The sequence below is a fragment of the Diceros bicornis genome, chromosome X, assembly GCF_020826845.1.
Source record: "Diceros bicornis minor isolate mBicDic1 chromosome X, mDicBic1.mat.cur, whole genome shotgun sequence".
In the NCBI taxonomy this organism is placed as follows: Eukaryota; Metazoa; Chordata; class Mammalia; order Perissodactyla; family Rhinocerotidae; genus Diceros; species Diceros bicornis.
The window spans coordinates 85,527,572-85,551,347 of record NC_080781.1 but is presented as its reverse complement, the minus strand read 5'-3'; the positions used below and the strand labels follow the sequence as shown (position 1 = coordinate 85,551,347).

General features: G+C 32.5%; 1 protein-coding gene across 1 annotated transcript in view; it reads right to left on the bottom strand.

The window, feature by feature from the left end:
- Positions 1-23,776, bottom strand: part of LOC131401208 (protocadherin-11 X-linked) — an 85,879-nt gene that overhangs the window by 39,691 nt on the left and 22,412 nt on the right. The gene's annotated exons all lie outside the window — the stretch shown is intronic.

The following is a 23,776-nucleotide window of genomic DNA, read 5'->3' as shown; positions in this document are numbered from 1 at the left end:
GCATCAAAATGTAAATTCGATCTAGATAAAAGGAGACAAAGAATCACAACATGTTGAGGGATTCAGGAAGTCTGGATTAAAGAAGAAAAGTCCTTTGAAAGAGGAGAGGGGTTGATGTAACAAATGCTCAAACATGGGAAGAACTATCAGTGAAAAGGGGATTAAAGTTTTCTTTCTTTGGATGAGAGGAACAAGAATAGGTATAAATTTCAGGGAGGCAACTTTCAGATCAACATAAACAACTGCCGATTAAAGCAGTCTCGAAAAAAAAAAAATGGTTTTCAGGAGATAGTGAATTCCATCTTTGGAGGTACTGCTATAGAAGCTGGATCACCAGTTTAAGCCTACACATTTATGATGTAGAAAGCAACATCCAAACATTCAATGGGAGAACTGGACTAGAAGACATCCCAACTCTGAGGATTTGTTTATATGTTGCAGACCGTAGCCTGTATGAAAATGGGTTTTCACATCTGCAAACTGACATAAGAATTACTCAACTATAAGGAACAGCTTTATTAGGGTTTAAAAATATGAAAAGCATTTAAAAACACTTTACTGAATTAAAACAATGAGTCAAAAAACAAACAGTCTCTCTGGCTGCTTTTTTCCCTCTTGCTTATTATTTTTCACTCATTTAAATCTGCCAAATTATTTCAGTTTTCTAGTTCTTCTGATAAAATTCAATAAGGAATTTTTATTTGCTTATAATTTGCAAATTTTTGTCAATTTCCTTTATTAATTCTCAATTCCTATTCTCAATTTGATTTGTTTGATATACTCAATTTGATATATTAAATATCTTTTAATATCTAGTATCATGAAACACTTTAATGTGCTTCTGGATGTTGTTTGTAGGTGATATGTTATATAAACATAAAACAAAATTTGTATCACACTGCACTAAACCCTATCAGATGTTATATTTTTATAATTAAATAGGGATTACTGCGGTTATCGATGCATTCAGTTTTAAAGGATCAGCTGACAGATGGTCATTTAAAAATCCATTACAGAAAACTATCAATGCACATAAGTATCTAGTTAAGGAAGTTCTCAATATTCATTGGTAATCAATAACATTAACAAAATTTTAGTAATGGTTCTAAAAACAAGAGGACTCATGAAATTGTATAAATAACTTGCTATGGATATTGTGGTCTGATTACACCAATGTATTATATTAAATAATGTTTCCACCATAAAGCTGTGCATCTGCATTTTTAAAAAATATGTTTATGGACAGGTCGGAAGACACAGTGAAGAAAAAGAAACCTTCCTATCTGCAATCAGTAATAGAATAAATGCACTTGTTGCAACAATTGAGACAGTTTAGGTCATGAATAGAAGCAAGAAATGAACTAGATAAACTTGAAACATCTCATTTTATAAATTCTTACCACAGAATGTAAAATTATATATTTTAGGTCCAACTACTTTCTTGTATTAAGCAGTTGGTGCCATTTATAAAACATTTTAAGTATAATAGTGAGTAACGCTAACGCTGAAGACATTCTCTATCCTAGTAAACAACACAAAAAGGCCATTGCCTGTGGTATTTTTAGCATCATTTGCTCAGTGATGAGCACTGGGATTTCATAATATAGAAACCTTCTCAAGATTCATTCCCTTGTGAATTATTGGCCTTATACTCCTTTATGAATATGAGAATAAAAATACGTCATTTATACTTACTATAAGTTCATATGCATACACATAGGTGTGTTCTATTCATTGTGAATCTAGGACTTTTAAAAGAATTGAGTGTCTATGTGTGTGATTTTATAAATATCGTGCAAACATAAGCAAAAATAAAAATGGGACAGTGACAATTGGAATTAAAACTACCACTCTATTCTTATCTTACTTAGGTATTACACATTATTACAACTGGCAGAAGAATACTACAGACCATTTTTAAAAACATTGCATACACATTGCAATATCTCTATACAAGAGGAAGAATTAAGAAAGTGACCTAATCCCAAGCAGTCCCCCTCTCCCAATCCATTTGAAATTTGTTCTACTTTACCTTAATAACATCATCAAATAAAATATTTTAAAATGTGTTTCATCACTTGAAATTCTTTTGAAGGTTTTAAAAACCAGGAAAAAAAAATGGGGGAAAAACACAATGCCATTTCTGAAACTTAAGCAAATATACATATTGCAAACCTAGAAGGAATATTTACCCTCTAGTTAGAAATGAGTTTCATGAAGGTTTAGTCACTTATTCAACAAATATTTATTAAGCAATTTTTATATGCCAGGCACTTTTCTAGCCACTGAGAATAATCAGTGAACAAAACAGACAAAAATCCCTGCCCTCACAGAGTTTATATTTGATAATATAAATACGCCAGAACATTTTTAATTCAGTGTTCAACCAATGTATAACAAACTCAACTCTGACTCTATCCGGACGTAAACATGCATGATTAAATAACCTCAATCTCCAGATTGCGATTCCAACCCTTATATTTACCACTTGAAAATGTACTGTTATCTTTAAAATCAAAAAGAGTTTCCTCTAAAATACTAAGTTTAATTCGATGAATGACCAAGACAGAAATTTAGCTACTAAATATGGATATAAAGAGTCACTGCTTAGTTTGATGGAAGCATGACGAATTTAACTCAGATATGTAGGGAAAATATTCTTACACACATACCTTTACTTGGCTCTAATTTTCTCTCTCTTATGAACAAATTATAAGGTAACTTTAAATTTCTTTACCGTTCTCCCACATCCCACTCCTACTATTCTAAGGTTAGTTTGGAAAATGATAGGGGAAGCACAATGAAAGCAGATACAGAGAATTAAAATTTTCTACAAATTTCAGTAGTGGGGGTACTATTTAAGTGATCTTTTTTATAGGCAATACATAGTGGTTGGGTAGGCAACAGTCATAGTTAGAGGGACAGAATCATGACAATCAGAGAAAGCAAAAGCAGAAACAAAATAAGACACTCTGAAATTTTATATGATTATAACTATGTGGTATATATGAATGGTGCAATGAGCAGAGGAGTGCATGTATCTTTTTGAATTAGTGTTTTCATGTTCTTCAGATAACTACCCAGCAGTTGAATAGCTGGATCATATGATACTTCTATTTTTAATTTTTTGAGGACTCTCCGTACTGTTTTCCATAGTGTCTGCACCAGTTTGCACTCCCACCAGCAGTGTATGAGGGCTCCCTTTTCTCCACATCCTCTCCAACACTTGTTATTTCTTGTCTTTTTAATTATAGCCATTCTGACCGGCATGAGGTGATATCTCTTTGTAGTTTTGATTTGTATTTCCCTAAAATTAGTGATGTTGAACATCTTTTCATGTGCCTGTTGGCCATCTGTATATGTTCTTTGGAAAAATGTCTATTCATATCCTTTGCCCATTTTTTAATTGAGTTGTTTGTTTCTTGGTTGTTGAGTTGTATGAGTTCTTTATGTATTTTGGATATTAACCTATTATTGGATACATGATTTGCAAATATCTTCTCCCAATTGGTAGGTTGTCTTTTCATTTTGTTGATGGTCTCCTCTGCTGTCCAGAAGCTTTTTAGTTTGATGTAGCCTCATTTGTGTATTTTTTGTTTTGTTTCCCTTGCCTGACAAGACATATTAAAAAAGATACTGCTAAGACTGATGTCAAAGAACGTACTGCCTATGTTTTCTTCTAGGAGTTTTATGGTTTCAGGTTTTACATTCAAGTCTTTAATCCATTTTCATTCAATTTTTGTGTATGGTGTAACATAACAGTATATTTCATTATTTTGCTTGTGGCTGTCCAATTTTCCCAACACCATTTATTGAAGAGATTTTCCTTTCTCCATTATGTGTTTTTGACTCTTTTGTCAAAGATTAGCTATCCATGAATGTGTGGTTTTATTTCCAGGCTCTCATTTCTGTTGCATTGATCTGTGTATCTGTTTTTGCACCAGTACCATGCTGTTTTGGTTACTATAGCTTTGTAGTGTATTTTGAATTCAGGGAGTATGATGCCTCCAGCTTTGTTTTTTGTTCTCAGGATTACTTTGGCTATTTGGGATCTTTTGTTGTTCCATATAAATTTTAGGATTCTTTGTTCTATTTTGGCTAAAATGTCATTGGAATTCTGATAGGGATTGCATTGAATCTGTAGATTTCTTTAAGTAATACGGACATTTTAACTATGTTAGTGCTTCCAATTCATGAGCATGAAATATCTTTCCATTTCTTTGTGTCTTCTTCAATTTCTTTTAACAATACCTTATAGTTTTTAGTTAAGTTTATGCCTAGGTATTTTATTCTTTTTGTTGCCATTGTAAACGGGACTATATTCTTGATTTCTCTTTCTGCTAGTTCACTGTTAGTGTAGAGAAACATAACTGACTTTTGTATGTTGATTTTGTACCCCGCAACTTTGCTGTATTTGTTAATTATTTCTAATAGTTTTTCGGTGAATTCTACAGGGTTTTCTATATATAAAATGTCATCCACAAACAGTGACAGTTTTACTTCTTTGTTTCCAATTGGGATCCCTTTTATTTCGTTTTCTTACCTAATTGCTCTGGCTAAGACTTCCAATACTATGTTGAATAAAAGTGACAAGAGTGAGCATCCTTGTCTTTTTCTCGTTCTTAGAGGGATAGCTTTCATTTTTTCACTGTTGAGAATGGGCGGGTTTGCCATATATGGTATTTCAATAAACATTTCTTAAGCACTTATGTGTATTTGGCACAGTGCTCATGCACTGCTAAACATAAAGTCCTACTAATAAATTTGGTATATATTTGAAATAATTCATTTGCATTAAGAGTAGAAAACTACACTACACAATATTATGGAGTTAAAACATATTTTTATGGAAGATGAATTTGATACCTAAATTTCTGTTTCTGAAGAGCTAAATTTTCAGGTATTATGTAGGTTTTTACATGTAAAAACATCCAGTTTTTACTGCCAATTTTGTACACTTTCAAATATATTAGTAATATTTAAATGGGGCCCAATAGACCTTCTCTAAAATTAGGATCTCTCAACTTTAGCAAGGTGTTTATGAATCCCCTAATTGAAGTTTGAATGATTAGTATTACATTTATATTTGGAATTAAAATGAGTTAAAACAAAGTTGAAATGATAACTTACTACAGGTTTGAGGGATATTGCTAAATTAACAAAACATTTTCTTATGTATTAACTTAGAAGAAAGAGAAAGGTAAAATAGCAGAAATATTAACATATATAATTTGTCTTTGAGCTATTTGTAAACATATTTGAAATGTATCTGTTATAGACATGATTCCTTCATGCAAACTAAACTGAACCTAGAATATGAATTTATTGTACAAACTAAGAACAGACAAGAAGTAGTGTTTAATTTAACTCATAAATGCTAATTCAGTTTTTAAAGCCAGAATTCTGCATAATTATGTTTCTGCCCTAAATTAAATGTATCAAAACATGGCCTGTGTATGTACCATTTATGGTTCAAATGTTTTTCTATCCATTTATTCATTGATGTTGTCATTTTTAACTTGTCATCCAGTTTGTTTTGGTTTTGAGGTGACACAAAATAAAAATCACAGTGGAAAAAATGGAACCCTCATACACTGCTGGTGGGAATATAAACTGGTGCAACCACTATGGAAAACAGCATGGAGATTCCTCAGAAAAATTAGAAATAGAACTATAATATGATCCAGCTATTCCACTTCTGGGTATTTATCCAAAGAACATGAAAAGACTGATTCAAAAATTTATACCCCACCCCCCCATGTTCATTGCAGCATTATTCCCAATTGCCAAGACCTGGAAACAACCCAAGTTCTCATCAATGCATGACTAGATAAGAAGATGTAGTATATATATACATAATGGAATATATACATATAGTATATATATACATAATGGAATATATACAGATAGTATATATATATACATAATGGAATACTACTCAGCCATAAAAAAAGAAATCTTGCCATTTTCAATAACATGGATGGACTTAGAGGGTGTTATGCTAAGTGAAATAAGTCAAACGGAGAAAGCCAAATATTGTATGATTTCACTCACATGTGGAAGACAAACAATAACAAACACAATAGATACAAAGAACAGATTGGTGTTTACCAGAGGGGAAGTGGGGAGTAGGGTGGGCAAAAGGGGAAAAAGGCACATGTGTATGGTGGCTGACGGCAACTAGACTTTGGGTGAGGAACACGATATAGTCTATACAGAAGTTGAAATATAATGATGTACACCTGAAATTTATATAACGTTACAAACCATTGTTACCTCAAAAAAAAAAAAACCAGCAGAATTCCAATTGCTGACAGAAGAGTTGTTCCTTACAACACAAAGACAGAATGGAGATCAAATACAAAAGTAGCAAATGTCCATTGCAAGTGGATGGGGAAAAATCAAAATACTAAACTACATCTACAACATGATCCTAATTTATGGAAATATAGATTATTCCATAATCTATACCATGGTGGGGCGGGGGGGGGTGCAAAACAAAACCTTAATAAATTACCTCCGGAAAAAAAAAGAAATGTTTATTGGATCTTTGGGTTTCCAATTTTTTTGTTTTGAACTCTTTTTTTTTTTTTTTTTTTAAGATCATATTACTACAAGGACTGGCAAAGACTCCAAGAAACAACAGGAGTGATATACAACTTGGAGTGTTCACCATTTTGTGCATTTTACTTTATTAAAAGACCTACATTTTTCAGAGCATATTTTAAGCACAATCTTCTCCTGCGTATATTCATTACAAATTACGCAAAGTTGTTCTCAGGCAAGCAGTTTTCTCAACTATAAGTAAACTATTTAAATTAATTAACTAATCCTGTATATTTTTAAAATATTTATAGATTCTTCTTATTTAAAATTTCTTTTGCTTTTTATCGTGTTTCCCACTTTGGATTACCACAAATCCCACTCAAGTTTATAAAAGAATTAAAAGTGATTCCTTTCATCATTAGCCTTCATTCACCATACTCTGCTTTCTCACCACAAGTAAAGAGAGAGTCTTCCCTCTACACAGTAATAGACTAGCATATTGGAAGAAGAATTTATGCTACCTTTTTATAAATCAAGCTGTGCATTAACCTCAAAATGACTTTGAGTAACTGTCAAACGGGAAATCAAGAATATACAACTTCCATCTCCACAGAGTTGGATACAGTTTTATTCTTTGGACTGGCAAACGCTAGCCAAACCCTAATTGTGGAATATTCATGAGATATTTCATTTTAATGTTTAAAATAATAATCTTCGTGTTTCACTGCGAGTGTATGTCCTTGTGTGTATGTGTGTGCACGTACACAGACAGTTTCAATGAAAAATGCCAATTGAAATGCCATTACATTAAGCAGTGGTTGAAATAGAAGTGTTGTGGTCAGGGCTACTCTCATAGTAAGGCAGTCCCTATGTGCAGTACTTTCACCGTGTCCCACAATAATGCATACGGAGGCCAAAAAGATATTTTTATTTAGGCATTTGCAGTCATTCTTATTTTTATTAATTTAGTTATTGCACTGCTTATTAAAAACATAATTTGAACTTTACTTATTTATGAAGGTTTGCAAAAAAACAAATTTATTTTCTGAAAATTAGATTTCACACTGGTTTTGAAAAAGAGGTCGCCAAAAAAAGAAAATAAAGATATCATTCTTTTTATTAGGTACTAGATGCTCAAATTATTTATGTTACTTTACCTCCCGAAATATTTTTGGTTTTTAGAGTTAGAACTTGAATTGTGATGATTTCAACTTGAAATAAAGTATGAAATAGCCATTGTCAACTCATTGTCAACTCATGAAAAATGGCCATTGTCAACATTTTAGGTAAATTACAATTTCTACATAGATGATAAATGTATAATATTGTCTTCAAATGTTCTTATTATTCCAAGAAATATTAGAAATACTGAATGATTTTATTCTTATTCCTTTTCAAAGATATTCAGCTCTTTAATGGAGATTATAGAATGAGTTATCACAACCAGAACTATTTCACACTTGCTATAACTGGCAGTCACTCTAGGAAATTGTGATCACATGCTACATTAATTCTTCCTATAAACTGATAACGCTGGAAAATAAAGCCCAGTGCTATTCACGATAAAATTGCTTGATATTATAGATGGCACAGGAAGAAAAATTTAGAAGCAAAGGTGATTATGCCCTCAGAACAAGAAGTCTCTGTTCTACTCTATAGTCATATTTAGACTACAAGCATCTGGAGTTGTGCAGTCCAATATAGTAGCCCTTGCCACATGTAACTATAAAAATTAAATTAAATTAAAAATTCAATTTCTTAGTTGCACTAGGCACATTTCAACTGTTCAGTAGGCAAACGTGGCTAAGGGCTACAGTCTTGGACAGTGCAGATTATAGAACATTTCTATCATCACGGAAAGTTCTGTTGGACAGTGCTGATCTAGAGCAAGAGGAAAATAATCTTGAATTATGCATGCACCCAGGAAAGGGAAATGATGGCTGGGGTACCCAATTCATAGGCAGGGGACAAAAAAAGGATAAAATGAAATGATGCAGTAAAATTTATTATTGAATCATTTAGGAATTAACACTATTTTATGATATTAAATCTTGAAACTATTAGGTAGTGAATATTTTTAAGAGATCGGTAACTTGTTAATTCAAGGAGAATCAGTCAAATTTCCCCTCATTTCAAATTAGAAATCACACTGCTTGAGATCCTCTGAGAGAAAAAAGTGTGCAGTTTTATAGTTATAACTAAACAGTATCTTAAAATAGAATTATTTTCATAAAACATTATATGATCTTGATAAATCCTATGGGAAATGCTATATAAATCAACATACTGTATCTGAGACACTAAAATTATGAAGAGGTAATATACCAATACAACTACCTATCTGATGGTTTTTAGTATATTGGGTGGGGTCAATAGAAGTGTGGAGTACTCACCATGTTCTCCTGATTTACCACCATCAGAATCCTTATACCGATAGTATGAAGAATATGATGCATGATAGAAATTATCAATTCTTCAAGAACTTCAGATAGGAAACTGAAGGGTATAGTGCAAATATCCTAATAGACAACTGTGTAAGTTTGTCTTCCTTATAATATGAGAAATGCATGCATACTGTAAATAAGTACCTGTAATGTAGAACCAGGCAAAGCAAGCCACTGTTTTCTAACATATCTAATTATCATTTCACTCTCATTCCTTCTCTATTGCCCTCAAGCCCACATTGTTCTCTTCCTTCTCTGAACATACAGTCAGAGCACTGATATACATTGGCTGCTACAGTTTACAAATTTTCTCATATTTCTAATTTTGTGCAGACTTAACCCGTGACCTCCAATTTCTCCACAGTGCTGGATACAGTCTTAATAAATGTTGCTAATTTTGTATTTTTATCTATTTATATATATATTTTTTAAATAAATAATATTTAATAAATAAAAGGCTCTGAGAGTTTAAAGAACTTAGACAAAGTGAGTTAAACCACTAGTAAAAGCCATTACCCACTGAAATAAAAATGGAATCTTTCAGTTTCCCTATGCAATATCCAGTTTTGCTCTTAGTCCATTTTTGCACTAAAATTCCTATTTCTTATGAGTCAGCTATTCTCAATTTTAATGTTATTGTCTTTTAATTCTATCTTAAAAAAAATAGACAAACCTAAGCAATGTGTGGATAAAGATCTAACATTCTAATTTCATTTAAATTTTTACACAATAATTTTCAGAATACTTTATGTTATACACAAAATGATAAATTTACATGAACATTTTGTGCATTAGGTATTGTTTTTTACCTTTTCCATATCCACTATATAATGTTGCTCTAATTGTTTTTCATTTACTCATACTTATTTCTTTCCCATGTATCAATATGTTAACATGTCAATATTAAAATATGCTCTCTTTTATAGGGCATGATTTTACCCAATATTATTTTCAAACTAGTAATTGAGTCCACAGACTAAAACAAGCTAGAAAAAATAAGACTTTTACTTCTGTATTGTGTGTCATATTCATGAGAAAATGTAAAATCAATTTTGCTTATATAGTCATTATCAAGAGTATGAAAAAACAATCTGTCCATAGCTAATTCCATCATACTTACAAAACGAAGCCATTTTGTAGAGGCATTGTTTAAATATACTTTTGGTTTGATCTTCTAGTTTTAAAAATAAATGAAAATTTCTCCATAAACAGAATGAACTGAAGGACTCCATGTAGATCCATTCTTGCAACTGTCTTAATGACCAATATTGATGACTTCAGACAAATCATTCATTCAAGAATTCACATACATTCTAGCAAGACGATTCATTTAAAGCTATTACTGAATATATTTGATGTGGAAATTGAAACAATCATTCATTTCCCTACTTAAAAATCAGTCACAAAAAATTTTTATACCCTACTTAAAAATCTAAGTCATAAAATATTATTATATCCAAATATAAACTGCCCTGACAAGATGAAATTTTTTTAAAAAAGCATTTTATTTAAGATTTTGTAGCATGAGCTATGGAGACAGATTGTCTGGTTTTGAATCCATAATTCACCACTTATTAGTTGTGTAACTTTATGCAAGTTTTTTAAATTCTCTGTCTCAGTATAAAATAGAGATAATAGTAGAGGATACTCACAGTGTTATTGTGAAGACTAAATGAATTAACATTAGGTAAAGCACTTAGAACAGTTCCTGGAACCAGAATAATATTGTATGTGTTTGCAATTGTTGCTGTTGTTACCAAATAAAATAAACAACAGTGTTTGTATATCCTGCACTCACAATGACAAATAAGTAAGTCTCATCCTGTGGGGGGAAAAAATGAACTTGAATTCTACTATTAACTCTGCCCTTAAGTAGCTATGATGTTGGACAGGTCATTTAATCACTCTGTGCCTCATTTTCCTCATTAAGGTAAGTAATATTTCAGTTCATCTCTAAGATCCTTTCTTGTTCTAGCATTCTATGATTGAAATAAGCTTTAATCATAAATCTGTAATCATTTGCATAATGAATCTCAATTATGTGCAATGCTACAGCTTTAAAGAATTTTACATCACAATTCCATACGTAAAGCCAAAATATCTTATTGTCATCAACTGCAAATTTCATATAATTTTAATTGATTTAAAATTATGTTTATAAGGTTTAAAGACTATGTTTTCGGTATGTAGTGATTTATGGTTGTTTCTAGCTGGGTGACAAATAACTTTTTATATAATTTAGAATAGAAACGTTGTATTTTTGTTTTTGTTTTTGAGGACAATTGACCCTGAGCTAACATCTGTTGTCAATCTTCCTCTTTTTTCTTTTTTCTCCCCAAAGCCCCAGTACATAGTTGTACTTCCTAGTTGTAGGTCCTTCCAGTTCTTCTATGTGGGATGCCGCCTCAGCATGGTTTGATGAGTGGTGAGTAGGTCCACGCCCAGGATCCCAAGCGGCAAACCCGGGGCTGCCAAAGTGGAACGCGCAAACTTAACTGCTATGCCACTGGGCTGGCCCGAAACGTTGTTTTAAAAGAGTATTTTAAACACTATTTTCCATTTTCAAGGTTTTTTTGGTAATAAAATTTCCCCTCAAAATTTTATACATCTTGATAACATTTTCAAGGAGGATATATTCCAATGACATTTAACTTTCTATATTATTATGATTAATTTTGAAATGCTTAAATTGACCAATTTATTCCTTTGATGAAATAGGAAACATATATTGACTCATTGGATGATGATTTTAATTAATATTTGAAATTTTTAAGAACAAGTATAAGTTAGAGAAAGTGGGGGGTTATTTTAATTGGATATTTGTAACACATCTTGAAGCCCTGTAATCCAGCACTGTGTTGAAAATATTGAAGCAAACACATCTTACAAAATCAAATGATTTTTGAAATAGTATTTCCAACTAATATAGGTCATTATGATTTTGTATTGAAAATGATAAAAATTCAACTTCTGTAAAGCTGATCACTTTAAAATAAAAAAAGGTAATTAAAACCTGTTATAGCTGACAACTACAACATTGCACCTTCAAAAATTTCCACTAATTATAGCTGCTAATTTTCAAGAGGAACTGTTAAAGTGAGTCAGATTTGACATAAGGACAGCACCTCCACCTCTTTTTTTTTATTCAGAAGAAAAGTTTTTTTTAAACAAAAGATTTCCAAATATATTATCTATCGAACGAGTACTTTTTTTACAGACTACTTTTACTTTTTTTGATGTTGGAAAATTAATATTATTTTGTAAAATATTATATACAACAACCAAAAAAAATCAACAACAAAACTGAAAGCAAAAAAACTACATGTGTTACCTATTAAAATCTACAGACTCTAAACTCTGAGGCCTAGTATTCAAGGTCCTTAACTAGCTGCTTCTAACGTATGTCTTTCTCATTAATTTATAATCCATGACCTCCCCTCTTCAGCCAAGCCAACATCCACTCTCTAGCCATAATATTTTCCACATCTTCTCTGGTCATCCAAGGTCATCATCTGCTTCAGGGCATTTCACAACTCATTTCTTCTAAGAAACTTGCACAGATTAACATCACATGGGGAATATGTGAATTAGGATGAGAGTAACGATAATGTTAAATGTAAGTGCTTAAGGGATTGTAGTTAAAATATGACAACCATGGAGAAGGCAGTCGGCAAAGTCCTGGAGCAATGAGTTCTGTTTTTTTTAACTTTAATTTGGAACAAAATCTTAATAATAATTATTATGGTGCTGGCCTGGTGGCGTAGCGTTTAAGTTCACGCATTCCACTTCGGCAGCATGGGGTTCACTGGTTCGGATCCTGGGCGTGGACCTACTCATTGCTCATCAAGCCATGCTGAGGTGGCATCCCACATAGAAGAACTAGAAGGATCTACAACTAGGATATACAACTATCTACTGGGGCTTTGGGGAGAAAAGAGGAAGACTGGCAACAGATGTTAGCTCAGAGCCAATCTTCCTCAAAAAAAAAAGTTCTAAATGCAGGATATTTCAATTTAAAAATAAAAATAATAATAATTATTATATGTCATGTGCATTCAAATAGCACATTCCCTTACTCATTTATTCTTTCTCCTTCACTCTTTACAAGGTGTACAGAATATTGTTTTGAACTGAATGTCTTATTTAATAAAAATTTTTACCTTGGTTTAATTTGGCTTTGCTAACTTAATGGTGAACTACCACTAAGAAAATAGGGACTGTGCTTCCTAATTTTTTGGTAATTCTGCTCTACCATCTCAAGTTCTTTTGAAAGCAAGCCGGGTACAAATATCAGGTCTTTAAAATGTTGTGTGCATGTTAAGAGACAATAAAGAATAAGATTACGTCAACATGCCAATGATTAAAGTACGAACTGTCTTATTCATGGCAGTTTGTAAACTCAATCTGTTTGTAAATGTAGCAATAAGGTGAGGAGTTATGTTCCAATATCTGTAAGGGGCTTGAATAATTTGGGAAAGACTGTGAGGCACTAGAAAAACTGGGAGGAGCAGAGGATGTGGAAGGGGCTGTGGAAGAAATTTGAAAAGAATGAGGGTACTAAGAAGAGACAAGGAATGATTTTGAGGATTGAGGTGAACTAGGAAAATAAGAAGTATTCACAGAGTCTAGGCAGGACAAGAATGGATGAAAACTAACTGGGAGAAACTGGAGTGATGGAGATGAGGAACCTAAGGAGTGGGTAGAGACTTGGAAGAATTATAGAAACTCAAAAGTACAGAGAGGAATTTGGTGAAACTGTAATGGAAGTGAGAATGACTTCAATGAATGGGACACTTGAAGGACTGAAAAGTACAGGGAAGGTGTGGGGAGATTTGATGGATCTGGGAGGTCTTAGGCACCACGGAGAGTAGATTTGAGTATCTGAAGGGAATGGTGGGAAGAGATAGAGGAGTAGTGGGGATAACAAAAGGGAATAATGAAAATAATAATGTGAAAAGTAAAAAAAAAGGTTTTTAAATCTTTTCTTCCCTAAGTAAAGATTAAAGTGCCTGAGAAATTTTGCATTGAGAAGAACTTTTAAGACATTTCTTCTCACAGCAATGTGGGGGGGGGGCATATATTTCACTCTTTCCTTGTGCCACATGGAAGAGAGAAACTGAGAATGGGAATTTGTAACAAAGAACTTAAATACATTATTCTATAATGTGAAATATTTTGTATTATTATATCACGAGTACTGTGAGAAGGTTGAGGGGGTGCATTGGAGGAGACGTTAATCACTAAGTCTACGAACTTAAATGATTTTTGAAAAAATTAAAACCTCCTATGACACTTTGAACATTATTTCAAATTTTGTTCAATTAAATAGAATCTTAACCTTTATTTACTTAAATGGAGATTGAGAGGATGGACTACTAGCTTATTTAATCAAATCATCATCCTACCAGTGCAACAAATTCCATATATTTATTCATTAGAACAATCCCTTGTTTGCTAGTTTGGTACATATTTTTTAAGTATCTTCTATGTATCAGGCATTGGAAATGCAAAAATAAGGAAGTACAGTACCTCTACCCATGGTGCTCATAGTTCACAGAAGAAAGATTTGTTCTGAAAATAGGTACTTTTGTAATTTATCAGTATATGGATAACTAATAGTCCTAATGACATCTCTGCATGATCTAAAAGGGCCTTTAAGTCTTCATAGGTTACCATCAGTAGGGCTGTAGTGTGGTACCTTTTCTCATAATTGATTCTTTAAAAATTGATAACGCATTGATGACATATGTGGTCATCCAAGCCAATAGAAATATTTACTGTAATTTGTGGGATTTTTGTTGTTGTTATTTTACATCTCTCCCCACATGATATCAATTAGCATATTGTAATATGGCCTTCCCTTTCCCCTCATCCATTCTCACTGTTAACACTTTAAGCTTGACGCAAATCTTTTAAGAAAAAGTTAAAACACTAAAAATGGGAATTCAGATAAAATTTGTACTCCTGAAAAGACTCAGAGGAAGTGTGACTTATATGATATTTAACATATATAAAACTCACCTTGAAATATCTGAATTAAAACCCACTTTCGAACAGTCCTCATAGCGCTCTGCAATCAGCTGCAGGGTGGAGGATGAAAAGAGGGAGGGGAAGAAAAAGATCTTTGCCTCCAGTACAGTGTAATAAGTTGAAATAGATGCACTAAAAAGATAGGGCTTCAGTAACCCAAATGCTACTCCAGGTGGGATGTTCCACAGCAGGACCTCCAAGTTCCCTTTAGTTTCAGGGATACAATGATTCTGTATTCCCTGATGGATAAAGTGCTGTTAGCAGCAAATCATTCAGGACTCTGATATGTAGGCACAAAATATTGTAGGAATTCACAATGGGGCAAAGTCTCTGTTACCCTTATTTGTCTGCTAAGGGAAGATTAAATAAAAATGTCATATCGACTAATAGGGCTTTTTCCCTTGGAGTGTTCTAACAGGTTTATACACCTAACATATAGAATTGGGAATCTGCAGTAGGTTTATGAAACAGTAGAATGCATAGATTCAAGGTACCATATATATGGTCTAAGTGTGATCCTAGCCCCACTGGCTAGTAGTATTTATTTCCTAAAGCTGAGGAAAATGATCATGCCTTGAATATTAATCACATATCATATCACTAAGAATTCATGATCACATACATATTAATTTTAATTTTCTTCAGTTATGAAACTGATCTTAGCTATAATGCTTCTTGATATCAAGTCATACTATCTTAGAGGGGAATTTCTAATTCTGTAAGGAGGATAGCAAAACATTGTCTCACCCAAGCTTGTCAGCTTCTTCACAAGACTACAAAGTTGAGAGCAGCTGAGGCAAGACCTCTCTGGCATGTGATCTGTGGAATCCTTCTTACTCACAAAAGGGTTTTCCTGTGGTAGGTCAAACACTTTGAGTTGGATTTCAAGAAACCACAAATCTAAATTCAACAAGTACACAACATATGACAGAGGTCCGTCATTATGTGGCAGGATCCTCCAATTTACTGTAACGGCTACAAATCAAGAAAAGGTTAATGATTTTGCACAATTTTAGATTTTGGAAAAGGGGAAGCAAAGCATATAAAGATTGTGTTTTCAATATGATTTTACGGATCCCTCTTGGATTAAAAAACAAAAGTCTACAATACTTTTGGAGATAGGGTATGCTGGGAAGGTATTTCCAGGCTTTAGAATAGACGAAGCTTTTAAAATTTTGAAAGGTCAGCCTATACTGTTGCATTCTTAATTCTAATTAAGTCAGATCTATTAAAGTTAATGCATATTTATGTAGAAATTATGGCAATTTACTACCTATTTATATTTTAAGTTTTATATCGGTGCTGCAAAAAATTATAGATTAAATGAAAATGTGATCAGAATGGTACTGATATAAATGTTCCTCTTTGCAGGAAAATCGTTTATATTGTAAATGGCTGTAAATTATACTTTTTAATATGGGAAATGAGAATCCTATGTCTTATTATTTTATGATCATCTCCTTCCTAGAATTTCAGAGATGTGTGTTTCTCACATCCATTTCTCTTATCAAAACTTTCTAGAGCAATGCTATCCAATAGAACTGTCTGTGATGATAGAAATATTCTGTATCTACATGGTTTAATACTGTAGCCACATGTGGCTATTAATCACTGGAAATGTGGCTAGTGCAACAGAGAAAATGAATTCTTAACTTTAATTTTAATTTAAATTGGCACATGTAGCTAGTAACTACCATATTGGATAGCACAGTTCAGAGGTACTTCATATTCTGCATTTAATTTAAGGCATGCATGAATTTACTTAAGGAAAATGTGTTTTGTTAGGATACTCCATCCTTTTCCACCCATTCATCCAGTTGATCTTTAATTTTTAAGCACCCTCAGTGTGTAAAGCACTATGTTACGTTTATATAATAAAGGAGGTTTACATTACGTTAAGTTTATATAGTGGGGGTGATAAGAAAGACCTGTATAAGGTAAATAATACATTGAATAGGCTTACTGACAAAGGAAAGAGTGAAGTGTCATGGGAGTACCAAAGAATGTGAACACTTTTGGATAATGGAATTAGGAAGATGCTCATGTAAAAAGTAGTTCCTTAAATGTTTTTGGTAAGTGGTTGCAAGGTATAGGAAAAAAGTAAGGAAAAGAGATTGCACGAGAGAAAAGTCTGAAATTTAGTCTGGAATGTGAGAATAAGGAAGAGGGAATACTTCAAGGCTTTTTAAGTCTAAGTGACTGAAAATGTTAGTGCAAAGAACAGATAAGGTAAAGTCAGGAGAATGAATATGTTTTGTTAGAAAGTGTTAAGAGTAAATAAGAGAATGTATTTTAATCTAAAATCTTTATAAAAGTTATTTGATTTGAAAAATTTATTTGTTATAAAAGTTAATTAAACATGAGTTAAAATTTTAGTCATCAAACTAACTTTATATGTTAGTCGTAATTGTACTAATGGTAAATAAGATCAATATGAAGGTCAGACATGCTTAGAGAGACCTCTAGTAAAGTGTGATCATCAAGCATCAATCTAAACTTTCATCTCGGCATCTATATTTAAAGACTGAAGATGAGGATAGCTACAGTAAGGGTAGCTAAACACAAACATATGTGAATTTTCCCTTAATTCCTGTATAGAATTCTTTTTGGGCAGTGCCAGATAACCTAAGATATGTCAAATTTTTTTCATGCCCTAGGAGAGTGCCTTAAATCCCTCAGCAAGTATTGCAGTCTGTATTAATCTAAAAGCAAAGATCAAAACACTTCGGGGAAGTAGACATCCTTATTATGTGATATTCCTACATATATCACAAATGCCATAAATATAGAGCTTTAGTGATGGATTTACTGATGCCCAGATCCATCAATGTTCCTTTTGAATATAAATTTCTTAACACGATTTAATTTGAATAAAAGTTAAAGTTTACCTAAGGAGATCATTGTTAGTTTTGATTCTCTGAATTAATGCTCACTATTTTGACCAGAAGATAATTTTTGCTTCCTTTGCAAATAAAGAGAGAATTGAAGATTTCCATATTTTGAATAAATATGTTTTTAAATAAAGAATCAGGTATTTAATATAAATACCTAATTAGTTTGAATGTACTTTGAAGTGTGGGACATAGTCAGTGTTGTATCTCTGCCTTTAATAATGACCAGGCCTGTAACAGGCCTGTTCTTTTCATAGCTGAATTTTCATCTCTGGATTCATAGAGCTAACAGATATGGGTGCCATGTCTTTCGAGGTAATTATGATTTCCAAGAATTTGATTAACATAAGTGCTCATTTTTTCCATTAATAAGAACTTTGAAAGTTGAGAAATTGTAGCTCTTTACATTTAATATTTTATGAACTGGTCAGGTACACTTATGACTTAGGGGTATGCCTTCGTAGGTAATTTTCTTCCTGCTAAAATGATATATGAAGATCAAGAAGTTGGGGATATACAGTTTGCTGACACATGGATTCTTAATTCCTGGAATTTCTGCCCCCTCATTAAAAATATCTCTATCCATGGTATGTTGATGAGCAAATTGAAGTATTACTTTTCTGATCTCTCTCTCTGTCTCTCTCACACTCACACACACACAGAGACCATTTTTATTATTAATTAAGAGCATAAATGGCAAATGTCTAAAGACTGAATCATATTTGTCTCCTCTAATTACTTTTGGTTCTTGGTAATGTAACATGTCAATGAGCTTAATTCACTCCAAACAAAATGTTGAAGATATAATTGTCAACTAGAACAATTTTAATTAGTAATTGCCTTGATGGCACATTTAGAATATGTGTATTTTAAATGTAGCTGCTCTGAAATTCCAAGTTGCTCTACACCATAGAAGCCAAAATATAGCTAACTAGGGTTGACTTCTTCTCAGAATAGTTTCCTCCTTGATAAATTCTGTTACAATAGAGCTGGGATGGCCAATATTTAATGCTTTGGGTTCTTCCACTTTAATCCTGTTAGCTGGATGATTTACTAGTAAATTTGTATAATTGTAAAGTGAAGCAAAAATTACTTTAAGGCCTAAGCACATTTATTGTAAGAAAATTAGATATTGGGTGAAATACCAAATTTCAGGTACAGCATTACCACGATGAAGTACCTGCCAAGTATTGAGTCCAGCAACACTAACCTTAGTGTGCCCTGTACAGAATAGCAAGAGATTATACAAATATTCAGGTGTAGGAAAAAATAGAGGCTACAGTAATATTATAGGATGTTTGAATGGTTAAGAGAAAGCAATATGCTACTTTAATAAGTTACTTTCTTCTAGTTGGCCAACATACTTTCACCAGTTCAGATAATGAAATTCCATGTCTATATTGTCTATGAGACTCTGAGGACTTAGTAAAGAATACTTGGGATAAAGCAAATGACAAATCTTTAAAAATACTGTCATTCATAAATATTTCTAGGTGTAAGAAAAAGGTACTCTAGTGGTTTTAAGGTTAAGAGAGAGGCAAGCAAACAACTACATGGCTAAAAGAGGTTGAAAGTTCTGACCTACAATTTTGCTAATACGAACGAAAATCAGAGAAAGATGACTTGGGAGAGAGGAAACTAACATATCAGCTAAAGGAAACATACGGCACTCTCTTCTTCAAAAGTCTCCACTAGACAACCATCTTCATTGGTTGATTCAAGCTTACGAATTAATTTATCAAGTCCAGTTGCTGCCTGCCTTAGGCATTGATTCCTCCTGTTCACCTTTACGTCAATAAGGTATACTAAGAAGTTCCTATCAAAAGCTAAACTTTTGAACTTTGTTGAATTAGGAGTATTTATCTCATTGACTCTCCCTGATCCTTAGATGCATGGGTCTATAAGACCACATCCTTAGTGTTTTTTTTTTTTTTTGTGTGAGGAAGGTTGGCCCTGAGCTAACATCTGCCAATCCTCCGCTTTTTTGCTGAGGAAGACTGGCCCTGATCTAACATCCATGTCCATCTTCCTCTACTTTATATCGGAGGCCAACACAGCACGGCTTGCCAAGCGGTGCGACAGTGCGCACCTGGGATCCGAACCATCGGACCCGGGCCGCTGCAGCAGAGCGCGCGCACCTAACCGCTCGCGCCACCGGGCCGCCCCGCCTTGGTGTTTTTGATAGTAGAAAACTTTCATATTTATTCAGATTTCACAGAAGCTATGAGTAAAATATTGTTTACTCTCTGCTCTTCTGTACATGTTCAGATGTAATAGCATGAATACAGTCGGTAAGGGAAAACAACAAGGAATATAGACACTAGCCTCTGTCAATATCAAGAAAGTTTCTGAATGTTTTGTTGTTGTTATATTTTTCCTGCATTCAACAAATGTAGTCAAGTACAAAAATCCACATTGCATATTATCTTTCCACCAGTTTAAGCCTAAACCTAACCTTAAATTTACTTGCTTGTGCAAATTTAATTTGCATAGAGAAATTTAGTTCTTCAGTGAGATTAAAATTCCCATCACCTGGGTGCCTTATTAGTTAATAGGTAATAGGAAAAGAAATCCCACAGGTGAGGTAACTGAAATTTACACTCTTTGTGACTTATCATCTTGAGAAAAGTTTTTTTGTAGTTTCAGATTTCTGTGGGCTACAATTTTTAAACAGGTGTACTGTAGAGATTATGAAAAATCTCCACTTAGAGAATTTAAGATATCTAAGAGAATTGTCACAACCATGAAAGGTGAGAAACATTAAATGCCCATTCTCTCCTTTTTAAACAAAACAACTTTTTTCTAGTAGAAATCAAACCCTTTAAGTGGCTATGCTTTAGCAAACGCAAGACATTCCTTCACTTTCGTTCCCTTTATTCTTCTAGCAAGTTTCATTTTTAGCCTACAAGATAAGGGGAAAAAACATAATATTTCTTCCCAATTTTCAAAAAATTAGTAAATCCTTAGAATATTCATTATAAGTGGATCAAAACATTCAACCACATGTCATTACAAAGGCAATCAGTTTAAATCAAGTTTGAACAGCAACCTTTCTTCTCCCTCCTCACTTCTACAGTCCTGCTGATCTCCCCACTTTGTAGTCCCTTAAATTATTCATATAAAATGTACTAAATTATTCAAGAGAAAAGTCCTAGGCACTTCACTTATCCAACGTCACTTTCATATTACCAAACTTTGTTTTCCTTTTATTTGGGGGGTAAGCATTCTGTTTATTTTGCCCTATATCTATTTGTCCTGATCATTTATTTTAGTGTGAAACTACTCTAAACATAATACACGTAACAGATGAACATTATTGTGGTGAACATAATGTTTCTGTCTTAATATTAGAACCTTAGAATATTTGAAATTCCTTTTTGAGATAAATTACTACAAATACTGTTTTAAAAAATACTCACACTTCTATGTATGTATGTATATGTAAATGTATATAATATGTGTATATAAAATATATAATATCTAGATCAAAAGGGTCAAGTGAATAATTTAAAAATGCCAGAAGCAAACTACATTTTGGGGAGAAACAGAACTTTGAGCCTCAAGAAGTCATCTTCTATGTTTATTTCTTCATTTGGGGAAAAGGTGGGATGAAAATTCTGCAAAATAACTACTATAGTTACATATGTTGTTATAAGCATTTTTTAAATAGATAAAGTGAGTAGAAATAGAATCAGTGGAGAAAGAAACAAATCTGCTTATTATCTTTTATATTCAGAAAAAAGTCTTCCCTATAATAAAATTTGGTATATTCATCATTTTTTAATATATCAGAAAGGGAAACTGCAACTTCTAGAAGTAATGACAGTAAGTGATTTTATCAGTATTTTTGTCACTTCAGCTTTCATAAATGGAAATTGAGTATTTTTCTTAGCCATTTTTCCATAGGTTATATTCACTAGTTTTCAAAACTCTGACTTTATCATGTTAAAAAATGAAAGAAAAACATTATTCTTGGATCACTCTCTAGGACTGAGTAAAGTTCCTCAGGAAAATTAGTCTTTCTGAGCAGGATCAAGTAATATGTCTTTAACTAAATGTCTTTTATCATGACATTTTACAGTATGCCTACTATTATTATTATTATATGAATTTTTTTAAAACATGCATACTTAGCTAGGTTATTTCAATATCTAGTCGTTCAAAACTAGAATATTTTTAAATATTCAATTTAACAATAAATAATTACACTTTAAACTATATCCTCTTTGACCAGACAAAGTGATCAGTTTAGAAATAAAGATCATTTCAGGCATAAAAGAAAGGAAACCCACAACCGCATATATGTTGACTGAGTAGTCATTTGAGGATGAGGAAGTAACATTTATTTTAAAATAGAATTTTCTCAGATAAACCAATAAATACATTACTAAAGACTCATAAACAATAAATTTAAAATAAATTTAAAATTGAATCTAATAAATTAATGATAGTTTTAAACAGTCTTTAATTTTTTCTGACTTCCTCATTGGTTACTTATAAACGACCAGAACCACTTTAAATATAATACCGCTATTTAATGTTTTGTGGTATTTTTGTAGATAAACAATATTCTGAATCGCCACAAAAATCCAAATTAAAAATGGCATATTTTAATGATATAATATTCTTTAAAACAATTTTGATAACTTTTTAAAAATCATCGGGATTCTGATTTTACTGAGTGTGAAAAGACTTGCATTTTGTAAAAAGGGAGAATGTATCACATTAACATTGCTTAAGCTGTCAAGAAAGAATATTCTTGATTTGTACTGACTACTGTTGCCAGCACTGCTGCCAATTCAAGAAGTGTAAAATTTCCCCTATTGAGCAAACAGTAGGCATTATCAGTAATCACACTAAGGATATGTGATCGAAAAAAAAATCTAGAAAATTGAATAGTTCTCTACTCAGGTTATTTGAACCCCTGCTTCCATTTTAATTACACTCGTAAATTCCTGCAAGTCATAATCCTATTAAAATAAAATATACAGGAAATAAAGATCCATGTTTCTGTAAATTATTTTGGTGACAAATATCTTGATACATTTAGCAGTTAGATTCATCTTAATACAACTTCTACAGTATATAATCAATTATTAAAATAACAGCAGCTAACATTTTACTGAGTTCTTATTGCATGCAAAGCACTGTGCTAAGTGCATTTAATACAACAGTCCTATCTATGTACTGTTATTGTTACTTCCATTTACATATGAGGACACGAAGCTCTAAGTTAAACTTGCCCAAGGTCTCAGAGCTATTAAGGTATGCAGTTAGAATTTGAAAGCAGATTTATCAGACTCCAAAGCTTAAGCTCTTAACTACTATACAGACTTTATACAAGACAAAATATGTTTGTGCTCACTTATACTAAAACAAACAAAACAAAACCTAGCAATGTCTTGGAATTAGAATATAGATACAGAGTATCAAGGGGATCACCCAGTAAAAAGTCGATCTGTATAAAACTGTAACTTTAGGAAAAATGGGAAATGTACTTGATGGAAAATGGTTTTGTTAATTTAATTTTTTCTTAGGAATCAAATTTTCTGAAAATGGGATAAACAATTACTTGGGGGTCTCCTTTCATGTGTTTCTATAATCCGTATTAAAGTACAAATACTATAAATCTTCTGCAGAAGGAACTAAATACTATCTTTTGATCCAAATACCTATCTTCTTATTAGAAAAATGTCTACTTATTCAATAAGTAATTGAATTGGAAAATAGATTTGATTGATGCTACATCTCATTGAAACTGATGTTGCGTATTTAATGAAACTATGTTTCATTTTTGGGAACTCATGTGAAAATTAGATCAGAAGTCCCAAGTTTACAAATCTTACTTTCTCCAGAAACATGCAT